The sequence below is a fragment of the Phalacrocorax carbo genome, chromosome 5, assembly GCF_963921805.1.
Source record: "Phalacrocorax carbo chromosome 5, bPhaCar2.1, whole genome shotgun sequence".
Lineage (NCBI taxonomy): Eukaryota > Metazoa > Chordata > Aves > Suliformes > Phalacrocoracidae > Phalacrocorax > Phalacrocorax carbo.
Genome location: NC_087517.1, coordinates 39,668,410 through 39,681,767, shown reverse-complemented (window position 1 = coordinate 39,681,767; position 13,358 = coordinate 39,668,410). Strand labels below are relative to the sequence as shown.

The 13,358-nt window shown below is 42.0% G+C and overlaps 1 protein-coding gene across 4 annotated transcripts in view; it reads left to right on the top strand.

The window, feature by feature from the left end:
- Positions 1–13,358, top strand: part of ERBB4 (erb-b2 receptor tyrosine kinase 4) — a 651,514-nt gene that overhangs the window by 203,779 nt on the left and 434,377 nt on the right. The window lies entirely within an intron of this gene.

Below are 13,358 nucleotides of genomic sequence, written 5' to 3'. Positions count from 1 at the left end.
CAGAATATAAAAATGGATCAAGCAATCTTTTATTGGTTTAGTTATGTCACTTCTGTTTCATTCTTTAGCTGTGCATTATATGAAGATCTTGAATTGAGAAATTCAATTTGACTGGCAGTTTTCAGTGGTGTCACTCAAAAGGGAGAAAACTGGAAAGCTTGACATGTCAAATGCACAACAGGCATTGGCGTAGGAATTTGCGCCACTGAGGGCAGTGACCTGAGGCCCACTGAAACTCCTGGGGAGAGTCCTATTGATCGCAGTGGCTTCTTGATTTCTCATGTGATTTATGTACAGAAACTTAGTGTAAGTAAAATGTAGTCCTCCTTTAATTCCCTAGCCATTTGGTGCTGAGGTGAGCCTTTAAAATACTGTGATGGAAAACAAACAAAAGAGTGCTGAAGATGATCCATGTCTTTTGTTTTCCAGAGGTTTGCAAGCACATATATGTTCCGATAAGACTGATAGTATATACATGTAATTTGAAGACAGCCTGAGGACAAAAAGTACTTGTGCTTTCACCTAGCGTGAGTCTAAAACCTTGGAGGAATGCTATCTGATGGGGCCTTTTGTGGAGCCATCCAGGTGCATGGCAGCTGCACAGGAGGGTAAGGTGAGGTGCTGGAGCCTCCTGCTTTTCAGACTTTGTGTATCCTGCCCTCAGGAAAGGCTGGAGATGCATTGGGATGGACAGACTGTTTCATGAAGTCCTTCATTGGTGTTGCATCTGCCACCTTGACATTGACTTGCTTCAAAGCAAGTTTGGGGACTTTTTGAAGGGAGGGGAGAGGAGCAGCTCTAGGTATCTCTGCTTGGCTGAATCACAATAGCAGCACATTTTTCTCCTCTTTTCCAAAGGAAGGGAAGGTAAAGGGAGGAGTGGTAGACCAGGGGAGTTGTAACCATGAGAGCATTTATTGCCTGTTTCGTTTGGTTTTGTGTTTCCATGGCAACATACCCTGTGTGGCCTGAGATCTGTGGTGAAATGGTACCTGTTGTGTCTGTGAGGGGCTGGGCAAAAAATAGGTTTTGTGAAGCTAATAAAAAATAAGTTAGCTTCAGGCACAATTGGTTTTTAAGCTAGACTTACATGATAGACATATGGCTTATATGGAGACTGATACCCAGGGAGTAACTGAAGCATGCTATGGCTGGATCATAGTTCAAGTGACACCAGGAGGAGAAATGCAGAGTAAAATAATCTCATTAAATAATTTTCCAAATAAATTAACAAAAGTGCTATTTCTAATGCAGATTTTGAAGTGAATTGTGATGGTTGAGGGCTACAAACGAAGCTTTTTTTGTGGAAGGAGGTAATGTTTCAGGGGAGCTAGCAAAGAGAAAATGGACACAAATCTTTTGGGTTGTGCCTTCCTTTTCCAACTGGTTGTCTGCTTTTTCCTCTGTTACCAGTCAGTCCTTTAAAGGTACCACTGTTTTTACTGTTGGGCAGAAGCTGAAAACCTCAGCATACAGTACTGAGTTCAGACTGAACCAGCTACTCAGCACCCATTAATTCACTTAAACAAGACTGAATTTTCAAAATGGGAAGGCTTTTAGCACTTCCCAGACCTCAGATGGCTCTCTGCTAATAAGGGTTTTTTTAAATAACACAACTCTATTCTGGTGCCTAAATAGGCATTTATTTCATCTGAGAATATCTCCTGAAATTTTTTTTCCCAGCAGCGTGGCATGGGAGAAAGTAAAAGTATGTGCTTGTGGTGGCTTGGAGTGGGATGATTGGCTCGGCTGGCTGGTGAGAGGGGTCCCGTTGGGAGCTGAGCTCCCCAGTCCCTGGGCGGTGAGACTCTGCACAAAGTGATGAGGAGCCATGAGCCCCCAGTATCACAAACCTAGGCTTTAGCAAAGCTGTTCCTCTGTAAGAGAGCTTTTTAGTGTAGTTGAGGCCATTGCTGCCTCCTACAGCTGAGAGGAGGTCTTCTGTTGTTGGTTCTGCCTCTGTCTTAGGTTTTGTAATGTGCGTGTCTGTGCCACCTCAGCTACCAAATGTGAGCATGAGGTCTTTCAATGATGGAAAGAAGGCCGTGCACTCTCCTCCATCTCTTGTAATAACGTGTTTTTCCAGTATTGGACAAGGCATCTCAAGACCTGCTTCTGCAAGGGGCTGGGACCTCCCTCTTGATGTGTTTGGTGATTGATGTCAGCTCCCTGAAAGTGCCAAGAGGTCATCTCCCCAGTGAGCTTCTCTGGCCCTCTTTCTGGATTATTTGCCTTGTTTTTCCATCAATGAAGGATTGCAGGTTTTGGGTGTAAGGTCCTTTGCCTGTTGTTACTCTGCATTCCCAAATACTGAGCTGGCAGATCTGTTGTTCCCCAGAATATTAATCCCTAAATCCTTCCCTATACCACTATGTCTGCAGCAATTACAGTCTCTTCCCCTCCTCTGCTAATTAAATTCATCTGGAAGCAGACCTAGCAGTCTCAAAGGACCATCCTTTTAATTTCCCTTCCACGTGTAGCAATTAGCCAGTGGTTGTTACTGGCTGGAACAATGAACACACTGAATAGTTTCTCACTGTACTTTAAACACACCAAAGTTGTAGGGCTCTAATGTGCGAATGTAACATGTTGTCAGCCAGGGCTTGACATAAATGGCTTATTGTTGGGTAAGCGACATCTGGGGAAGCCCTACCCTTTGGGCACATGCTGGTGGGATCCTGCTTTAATCAGCTTTTTAAGGAAATTTTTTTTTTTCCTTCCTTACCCTCACAACGTATCAGATATCAATCCTGGATTGCCCTGGGGAGACAAGTGTGTAGTTGTGGTTTGGTTTTGTTTTGTTTTTTTTTTTTTTTCCAGGGCTGGATGAAAATTTCATACAGTGTAAGTAATTTTTGCATTGTCTGGACTATTCAGTTTTTCATCTTAAAATGTACATCTATAGCCTTTTTAACGTCTTTTTTTAAAAAGTCTTTATCACTTGACAGGGTTATAAAAAGTTAATAGCAGATTTATAATTTTATTAGCATTTATGCTGCAAATGCAAGAGAGTTCCCCAACCCGAGTTTAATGCATCCTTAAAGTCCTTTTTATTAGCTTGTTAATTCCCAGCAGTACCATTTTATGGAAGTGTGTATTCCAGTCTTTTTCTTGAGGAGAAACAGTGGTTTAGATCCAGATGATGAAAATGTGGTGGTTTTTTGTGAGTTTTTTTTTGGTGTGGGGTTTTTTTTGTTTGTTTGGTGGTTGGTTTTTTTTTTTACTTTTACGGGGGGTGGGGGGAATGGTAGTGGGTGGGTTGTGCAAGTTTTCATTTTTACTTCCCCCAAAATGCCTGTTTTATCATAGTGTTGCAAGTTCTTTTGACAGAGATAGAAGACAACACAAGGGGACAAGGAGCAGGCATGCAGGGTCATCCTTTTCAGCAGAGAACGTGACTGAGCGCTGGGCAGGCGTGAACACTATGGGCCCAGTGGGAGCGAATGACAAAAAGCCTCTTGGTGACCCAAACCTGCTCATTCTCTTCTGTTTTCCATCAGACTTGGCCAGGTTCACACACGAATTGGGTGGCTTTTCCTTTTTTGCATAGGTCTGTCCATCAGAGATGAGGTCCCTTGCTAATATATTTATTTTGACAAATGCCCTTTATGTTAAAAAGTTGTTTTAACTGACCTTTACTTTTTCACACCCTGAGGGTGGAGAAGTATTTTAAAAATAAATTTCATTTTCTCATTCCATTGGCAAACTGAAAATTAATTTACTTTGGGGGAGGAGCTCTGCGTATATTTCAATATTTGAACTGTAGGATTATGCCTATGTGCTTGTTCATTCACATAATGGACAATATGGTCTAAATTAAAAGTGTATGGTAGCTGTTGCACCCTATATAAGTGCTCTTCATTGCTTGTATAGTCATCTGTCTATGCTTCCATGTGGGAGCAACAGACTTTGTGGTTATTGTTCTGTTTTGCACATAGCAGGAGCTGGCGGCAGACTTGTGCAGTAAAATAGATTTCAAACATTTTCCGTATCACTAATTGTAATTTCCAAGGCTTCCTCTGCGACAGAGTGTACAAATAGAGCTTTAATAAAAACTATCATTAGCCTTGTGGATCAATATGGTTTAGGAAATACAAAACAACTTCAGTTGTTTAAAAATAGGAAGTGCCAGAGGGGGTTCCCACCTCCCTGCAGAAAGCAAATCACAGGATTGATCTGTCTGCAGTATAACTGCAAAATTTGCAGGAAACAGGTGAACTGGCTGGGAATATAAATACAGCTGCTCTCCAAGCTGGTACCTGCGTTGTGCTTGGCCCTCCTGGGCAACCTGTGACGGGTCCTGTATAAATGAGACAGTCACTTGGTTTTGGGGGGAGTAGGAAGGGAGTTAATGCCAGTCAGTGGATGTCTCTCCCAGCGGAGCGTTGTTGTATTTCTCTTTCTATTAATGTTTTCTTGTCATCTCTCTCCCACTCTCAGATCAGGACAATTTCTCAGGTAAGTCACAAGCCAATTTCAAGAAATCCACCCATGAACACAGCACAAGTCACGAAAAGAGAGACAGACCGACCTCCAACTGAAATGGCAGCAGTAGCCTAGCCCTAGGTCAATGAAAAAGCTGCGGAAAAAAAGAGGGCAGCTAAACTGAATGTTTAAAATATGTGGAATAGTTGTGTGGGGATCAGTAAAATGATCCACAGGTAATTTGCTTCGGGGTTTCTGAAATAATCTCTGTGAGTTTCATCTCTATTTAGTCTTCAAGGTCAGACTTTTACATCATGCTATGAAACACATTTCCCCTTCTCTCCTTGCAAACCTGCCTCCAAAATTACTGTAGGCTTCAGTGTGTCAGCCCAGTATATTCCCAACACTTCAATTTGATATGAGGAAGAGTTTAGAAATTTGGTGTTATTTTGAAGTGTGACTGTTTGTGGCAAAGCAGCAGAAGGACCACAGAAATCATCCCATGAACCTGTCTGTGATATCCAGATATGCACTTTACTACTAACATTTGTTGCATGGGCTTCTTACGCACGGTGTGGTAAGATCCTCGCTAAGATCGCAGCTATGTCATTTGCTGGGCTTTTCAGGGATTCAGGGATAGGCTTTCTTTCTGCTATTTATTAATGAGTGATTTATAAAGGCAAGCGCTTAGTCTTCCACTGTTGACTCCATATCATATTATGTTCCTTCCCAGCCCACAGGGATAGTTTTCAGGAAAAATGCATTGGGGGCAAGACAACATCAGTGCTGATTTTTGCTGTATGAATGTGTCTTGTGAGAATGAATTTGGCCAGCTGTAGAAACTAAAGAAACTTGAATCACCTGGGTGGCACTGCAGGCTGCTATTCTGTATATTCTCCACCATCACCCACTGGAACCAAAGTTTCTAAGTGTCGTGTTACTTACAGGCAAGGAGGAATTTTTGACTGTTTGACTTCTTCTATTTCTATCTCAGCTTGGCAGTACTAAATCTGCAACTTATTTTAACTGGCATTTTAGTTTGCCAGTAGAATCCCAAGTTAAAACGTCAGGGTGATGAAAGTCATCTTTGTCTTGACCAGGAAAGAAACTGCGGTGTCCCAGGTCTAAAAATGTAAATTTCTGTGGGCTGAGCACATGTCTGAGAGAGTTTGTTTACTGAAGCAGTGGCCAGTCCTCTGAACGCAGGTTTCCTCCCGGTCTGGTAATGAACGTCAAACCAGTGCATTAAATCATCTTATAGGGAAACTATTCTTGTTCAACTGCAAGTCCAACGTCGAAAGTTCTGTTTGAAAGATACTAATTAATGGTTTGCAGTGAATATGAAATCAATTGCAAATTACTGTAAAACCCTGGTAAACTCATTAAAAGCAACCTAACTTCCGTGTCCCTGTGGAGATCAGTTCAGGTACTCAGTAGCTCAAGATGCATTGAAGGTTGACCTGTGGGCTCAGCTGGCGCTGCTCCAGGCTGCTGTGTTCCCAGCAGGACAACCTCCCTCAAGCTGAATCCACCTCCTCCCTACTTTGTAAATTTTGTAAATTTATGAGGGAAATAAAATGACTGAGATGTGCGGTGATGCTGTGGCATCACAGCCAGACTTCATGATTTGAATCTATCCCTTGCAAGGAAGAACTGAAATCCAAGTAAACCTATATTCAGAAACTAGGAAGGTTAACTTCAGTTAGGTTTAAAAGTTGCTGAAATATAATTTAGCTTACTAAGGTAGTGTGCCAGGCTTCCTCTCTCATCAATAGATGCCACTAAGGGTGATTTTATGTCAACTAAAACAATAATTTGAGGTTGAATTGCCCCCTTTCAGTAGCATGCTCTCTCCCAGACTATAAGCAAAACTTAGTAGTAGCACTGTGTTGCATGTTTGGATGGCTAGATATGCATAGAGGAATCCCAGTCTTCCTATTATTAAGATCTTTCTGATTGTATTATTGCATTTTAAGAATCACTAGCCTAAAGACACGTAAGCAAGCATGACTGTTTAATCCATAATTAACCTCTTTAGTGAAGGCTTTATATAGATTATAGTAATATATTACAGGGTTTCTGTGGTTTCTCAGGGCATGCTTAAATGTCATAGAGTAATCTGCTGTTATGAATTCAGTGAACTCACTGGCATTTGTGCAGTAGTGAATAGCTGAGGGAAATGGTCTTATGTTGCAATTTAGTATCATTCACTGAAAGCTGTCCGGGTTTACATTTGAAGAAGACATCTTACACGACTGTTTCATTAAACCTCCTTTTAATTTATTTTTGTCACATGTGTTCAGTCTGTGTTGTCAGCATATTTCTAAATACTACAGCAGGGTATTCCAAGACAAAAATTCAGCCTTCTCTGAGTCTCTGAAAGCTCCACAGATAAGAAGTTTTACATGCTCTTGGGAAAGATACCATAGATCAGATAGGACTTATATAAATATCAGTGATGTCCCAAAGATCTGGGCCTTTGAAAGCGCTCGATGTGAAGACATCTCAATTTGAAGATCTAGTTTTCATGGCATCAGTTTTCAGATTTATTTTAAAATATTAAATTGTTACTTTTCCTCTTCTAACTTTTCCATTGTTAGTGAAGGGCAATATAATAAATTATCTCTTCAAATTTTTTCCTTCTTTTGTAAGACATTTCCCCTTTTCTCAGTTTGACCATGGTTTTGCAGAAGAAGCAAAAAAAATGACAAAAACAGACCTATATTGTATATATTTTTTTATGCCTTTGCAGTTACTGGCTAACAGAAAGAAAGGAAGAAGATAATTCAGTCATACACATTTACTTTCCACGATAAACTAGGTGGGGGAAGAAACCCCTAAACTGGAAACATTTAATTAAGATCTTTAATCTGATTAAAAATGCCCGCAGTTTTATTTAAAAATAAAAGCTTTATTTTTTTTAAAATGGATGACCAGTTTTAATAATGGTATCTGAACACACATGTGTGAACTGATGCTTTCTGTGCCCATCCTCTGATGAAACACAGCACCTGAGATATAGAGCTGTTTTTCATGGGGCACAATACTAAGCGCATCTGGAGATCTGGGCCTAAATGTGCGCCTAGTTTAAAGCACACAATAAGTCGCTTTGAAGTTGGTGGAATTACTCACGTGCTTTAATGTAAGCGCATGCTGGAACACCTTGCTGTCTTGAGAGATCCGTGTACTGAGTCCAAGAGCTGCCCTCCTTTATAGTTACATTGGGGTAGCTAAATTCTTCATTTTTCTTGAGTGGCCTCTGTTTCTAGTGCCTGTGATGTAAAAATACAGTGTTGCAGAGAGAAAATAATAGCCAGAATTAAATCTTTAGAAGCTCCTCTGCAGCTGGGAGGGTGGCAGGTCTTCCTGTTGGCACGGTGATTGTTGTAGCAGAGCACTGGAAGAGGCAGGTGCTCCTACTATTATCAGCAATGGCAGAGTATTATCTGAAATACTCAGAGAACAGCTGTGGTGTTTTGGCTATTGAAATCTTGATTGTGTCAGCATAGATTTCTTTCTGTTTTTCCCAGAGACCGTAATAGTCAAATGAAACCTAGCTAACTACAGCCTTGGGGCCGAGTCAGTTGTCTTTACCTGAGATGTGATTGCAATTTTTGACAGAAAGGCTAATGCGTGTTTTATTGTTGTGTATTTAAATTTGATTTGAGGGTAGAGGGAGAGAACATCTTATTAAAAAGGGAAGGAAAATAAGATCTTAAAATATTTCCTGTTGCTTCTCAGGTGGGCTGTGGAGGAGAGGACAGGGAGATCTGGGCAGAGCTTTTTTGTTTGAGGGAGGTTGGGTGCCACAGAAATGTTCCTGTAGTAATTCCAATCCAGTATAGACCTTGATTAAGCAAGACCATTTAAGTAAGGGCATAAATCCATCCTGGTTCAGCAATTCAGTGAAGCTGTGAAGTTAAGCACTAAATAAATTATACTTGTATAGCAGCAGCGAAGTTTAAAATCATGGTGTTCCCCTGTCCGAGCAGGTTGGAGCATGGTTGAGGGTATTTGATGTGAATCTCTTGCAGGTGAGGTTTGTGGTACTGTCTTACTGTGTGTTCAGTGACAGCCATGGCGAAAACCGCTTTGATCTCCCACTTGCTGAAAAGACCTGCCCTCCTTCATTGGCGAAGGGAGTGGAAGGTGCTCCTGGTTGCAACAGGGAACTGTGACACAGTTTCCTTCTGACTCCACCTGACCTCTGGGAAAGTATACTTTTGTGGTTGTTTTCTCCTGTGTGTAGAATAAGGAAGTGGTTTATTTAGCCATGTAAAGTCTTCTATGAGTCGTCTTTGTCATACACTGAGTAGGGAGAGATTATTTCTCCTCTGGAGCCTGAGAGGTCCAAGACATCTGATGTTGCCATCATCTAGTGTAGTACGTGGAACTGAGCTGCTGAATGAGCTCAGAAAATTCATGGGCATTTTGGGAAACAGATTCTGAATTTGCTTCTAGGTCTTTTCTTCTGGAGAATATCTGGTTTCAGAGAAAAGAATGGGATTCAGGGCTTTATATTCTGAAATAAGCACTTTTATATCAAGGTTACATACATAAGGTACGCAGTATATAGGGAGAATGTCCCTGTAAACAGCTCAGGATCCCTTTAGAACAGCATTTTAAAATTGTGATCTACCATCTTAGGGGCCTATGTGCTTTTTCTGAGGGGGTCCATGAAACTCAAGTAAGAAAGGAGGCTTGCTTGCAACAGGCACAAATTTTCTGTACATGGTTGCAAGCTTTCACCATGAAATTTCTGGAGCCCACAAACTGAAAAAGATTCAACCTGCTTTTTTGGCAGCTCTGTCATATATTGCAAACCCTTATGAGAGCCCTGGGTGTGAAAATAATAATACCTATTATTATTTTCATGTAAGAGAAAATAATGGGAAAAGTGATTTCAGTGTCACAGTTTGGCTTGTATATGGCTGGGGGCAGGCTGACTTTGCTTTGGAGATATACACGTACAGGAGCTGAGCATACATGCCACCGGCCAAAATCATGGGAACATTTTTATTTTTAAGTATGTGAAACTCCTGTAGGTCCAGTAAAAATAAAATACAAATCCTGTATGACTTGACAAGATAGGAGCTGGTGTGAATCATCACTGAGCCAGGCATAAGCCATCGAAGTAAATAGAGTTTTGGCAATTTACAGCACGGTTCAATCACCAGTTGATACCCTCAGACCTGTAAAAAGCACTGTCATTCCTTTGGCTTGGTAATAACTGCAGGAGCCCAGGCAGCCAGTCTGCTCTTCTGGGCTTGGAGCCCCAGTATTCGTCACAAGGGGGACTTGTGAACTTTCCAAAAATTTTTTAAATTTTTTTTTTTTTTTTTTTTTTTGAGAGAGAAAGTGGATAGGAGTGGGCTGGAGGGGACAGGGAGCGCCTTGTACTGCACGTGCCATTTCTGTTTCACTTTCCAGAATTTCCTTAGCCCTCAAGGCAGGGTGACCTTTAGCAGCCTTGAAATGAAGGAGTGCCGAATGATTTTTCATTTTATGAGATATATAATACAGATGGATAATAAATATAATACTCTGATGGGCAGAGAGCTCATCTGGATGTAAGGCAAGTGAAGAGCATGATCTCAATTGAGAGCTGGTCTGTGGAGTGTTTACTCTTGCTGTGAGCTGCTTGCCTGTGTTCGTTTGTCCCTGTAGTGTGGGGGAGATAACATAAATTAGGGTATCACTGCTGAAAATCATAAGGAGAGGAGAAATTAGTGTTAACAACCCTGCAGGTTGTTCTGCCTGTGCAGTGTAGTCTTCTGTCCTACCTGTCCTTATCCCCCGAGTGAGTGGTTACCTCCTGGTGAGGTCCAGGTGCTGAGTTCAGAGCGAGGGTGGGAACATTTGTACAAGTCATAGCTAACGGGAGCGTTAGCCTGACAGTAAGCTGCGAACCAGAGATATTTGTGAGCATATTCAGAATGGAAGGTGAGATTTGATTCAGCTCTTTGCAAATTTATGTGTGTTCATTGTTTTACCCATTGTAAAATCTTAGAATTCATCTGTAGATCCTCCTGGACTCAGGTTTATGTTTCCTGGGCTTGAACTGTAGGATTTTCTGACTTAAAAACTACCGGCAGTTGAGAGTTTCATGGATAACTAAGAGGGATTCAGCTACTTAGCTGCCCTGAAGTCACCGGGGAGTCCCATGGATGTACAGCCTTAGGTTAGCTTTCTGGAACCTGCCTGGAAACTGTCACTCTCGCTAGAGCTGAAGACATCAAAGACAGGTGCCGCCTGACAGGTCTAGAAATGAGATGTTAAAATCTAATTATTAGAACTACATAGTCACCAGTTTTTTAGAGGAAAATAAGTACAAAAATACTAGGATTAGTACTACAGATGGAAAAAGGGGTAACACAGAGCATGCTTGTAGGTGTAATAGATTGAAAAAGAAAAAATGCCTCCATTCTACATGAAATCTTGGTGCTGAGCTGGATCTGACTTACCCACATCCATTGGCTTCAAGCTCACTGTTTCCCCTCTGCTTCATTACCTGCAGTTGTCAGCTTCTAGCAAAGCCCGTTGAAGTTGCTGGGATTTTCTTCCCCAAAATCGTAAGTGCCTTATAAACCAAACTGTGGTCTGATGTCATTTCTGCAAAATCTGGATATTTTGATGATGGAGGAAATGTTCTCCCTAACTGTCACTTTTCTTGTCTGTTTGAAAGCCTGCTGTTTGGTGTTTTCCTTCAGTCCTGCTTTTTTTCCGAAATGATTATGGATTTTTTTTTTTTTTTTGGATGCTTAGGCTCTTGTGCTTGGGGCGGTGTGGCATACTTCTTGGTAGAAGTCTAACACTGTGAAAATTCCTCTGTAGGGTGCCCCCTGTATTCAGTTTTTCTCTTCCATAATAGTGATTAATGAACAGCACAACATTAAATTAGTTTTTGGGCTTATTAGCAGAGTTGGTTGAGTGCAAAAACATTTGAAGGTGTATCATCATTCAAGGATCAAATTTACAATTGTAAATTGAACTTGCGTTGTCTGTGGAGTTACGTGCAATCTAGTAATTGGCTTTAACTTGCTAGCACGGCGCTTCTTGCTCCTGCAAAATCGATATCTGCTGGTCGCAGCACCTGCTGTCAAGGTTAATAGTTTATGGGTTAATGCCAGTTGGTCCTGTTGGTGTATGTGAACCTGTCCTCCACCCAGCACCGTGTCCGTTTGCAGCCTGGCAGCGGGAATGGTATCCTGCACGTGGGCGCAGGCTCGGATGGACGCCAGTGTCTGCACTGGGAGCAGCGGGTGTCGCTCCGAATGCGGGCCTGGCCGTCTGCTGAAGCGGCTCGTTGTGGTCGCCTCCCTGCTGCCAGAGCAGGGCGCGCCGGCAGGGCTCGCCTGCTATCAATGCCGGTACGGTTCCCTTGCCCGAACGGAGGCATAGCACTTTTTTGGTTTCTGTTTTTATTTCCATACGGTGCCCTCACCGCATTTCAGAAATGTGCCGTATTGTTACCGAGCCATGCTTACTGCGAGACCTGGTTCGGGTGTCCCCATTTCAGATGTCACAAGTACACACGTGAGAAGCCGGGAGTGTTGCGAAGCTTGGCAACATGCTGTGTGTTTCTGTTGAGCTCTTAAAATCGATGGATGGCACGGTCCCACCTGGAGAGGCTGGTTCAGTGCGAATAGCATAGAGGACAGTCTATCCTTTCAAAAGTATATAAATAAAAAAAAAACCCAAATGAAAAATCTCTTTGTGTTGGTTTTTTTTTTTCTCTTTTTGCTTTCTTTTTTCCCGTCTTCCCTTCTCTTACCTTGGGAGCCTGCAGGCTCTTGAATGATTGTTGGCTCTAATTGGAAATTGAGTTTCCTGCTTTTAAAATCTTTTCATAAGACTCTCACCTACTTTATTAAATCATTAAATGAGTTTAGCAGGTATTAGTTTTGAGCTTTATTAATTGTGACTTGTTTTTCGTTATGAGATAATTGTCAGTCACGAAACATAACTGTTGTAATGTATCTGAGCAGACAAGAGTTTACAGGAGGCAGGGAGGGAGGAAATATAGAAAGGTCGCTTGTGTAAAAACTTTTTTAAACAAATTCTTGCTGGAGGTATTTTAAGGATTCCTGGGAGGTGCCTTGTTTGGGATGTAAAGCCAGCAGTTTAAAAGCCGCTCTAAAGCATCAGGACCTCTGGCAGGAATTTGGTGAAGAACATGTTATGTTTATGGCTTGGATCGACTGTGAATGTAACTGGTCCTGGCCTCAATGGGAGATATTTCTGGTTTCCAAGCTTGCTTGGTTAGCGTTACTTACAAGCATGGCAGGGCTATACAGCTTCTTGAAGGCTCAGCATATCCTGGGGGCTGCAGAGGGAGATTCCGTTAACTTTGAGACCTGGGGCTGCTTCCAGCCAAAACTGCTCTTTATTTTCATGGGCTACACAAATTCTGTGTTTTCTGTGGGTCCCCCTAAGCTGTTCAAAATGCCCCCCTGTGTCAAGGGGCAAAACAAGGTGTATGAGCGTAGCACGCTGTGGGCTCTGGAGCTTGCCAGACCCTGCAGTGACGGCGGTGGAAGTGAGACTGGTACTGAAGAGCGTGGGGCCTGTCTGGTCTGCGTTGACAAGAGCAGTGCAATTCATCTTGAGCTATTTTACAGGGACTTCTGGGAAAAAAACCCTATGCATCATTTTAAAGATACTTCCATGAAACAATTAGGCTGCATTAAATTATTTCTACTTCAGTGTGAAGCACTTCCTCAGCATGGACAGACCTTGATGCACAAGTCCAGGGGATGGAGAACAAATCCAAGCTGCAAACCCAGTTTGGAGCTAATGTCTGGTAAATACATTTTAAAGTTTTTTTGGTGTCTCAGTTATTAATCTAAATGTAATTCTTCCTTCCACTCAGAAGAAATTACAGTTGTAATGCCAACGTTTGCAAGCAGTAGTGAGTGATACTAGTAGCCTCT